Source organism: Ailuropoda melanoleuca, chromosome 6, assembly GCF_002007445.2.
Source record: "Ailuropoda melanoleuca isolate Jingjing chromosome 6, ASM200744v2, whole genome shotgun sequence".
Taxonomy (NCBI): Eukaryota; Metazoa; Chordata; class Mammalia; order Carnivora; family Ursidae; genus Ailuropoda; species Ailuropoda melanoleuca.
In genome coordinates, this window is record NC_048223.1 from 43,591,451 (window position 1) to 43,591,733 (window position 283).

The following is a 283-nucleotide window of genomic DNA, read 5'->3' on the forward strand; positions in this document are numbered from 1 at the left end:
GCTGGTTTTATTCATGACTTCCCTCGGAAATGAGAGGACAGGGCCCCTGGCTGATGTGGCTGCAGGAAGCATGAGCTACACTGGAGAAAACCAGGCTACAGAGAAGTTCCTTTCCCTAGCATTTTACCTGCGAGCTTGACGCCCACCCTGATGGGCCCCCACCAACCCAGGCCAGCACCACTGGAGAGACCCAAGGGGTTATTTTAAAGAGTAGAAATGAGGGGCGCCTGGGTGGCACAGTGGTTAAGCATCCGCCTTCGGCTCAGGGCGTGATCCCGGCGTC

General features: G+C 56.9%; 1 protein-coding gene across 1 annotated transcript in view; it reads right to left on the reverse strand.

Annotated features, from left to right (window-relative positions):
• ENTPD6 (ectonucleoside triphosphate diphosphohydrolase 6) overlaps nt 1-283 on the reverse strand; it is a 32,247-nt gene that overhangs the window by 13,621 nt on the left and 18,343 nt on the right. The gene's annotated exons all lie outside the window — the stretch shown is intronic.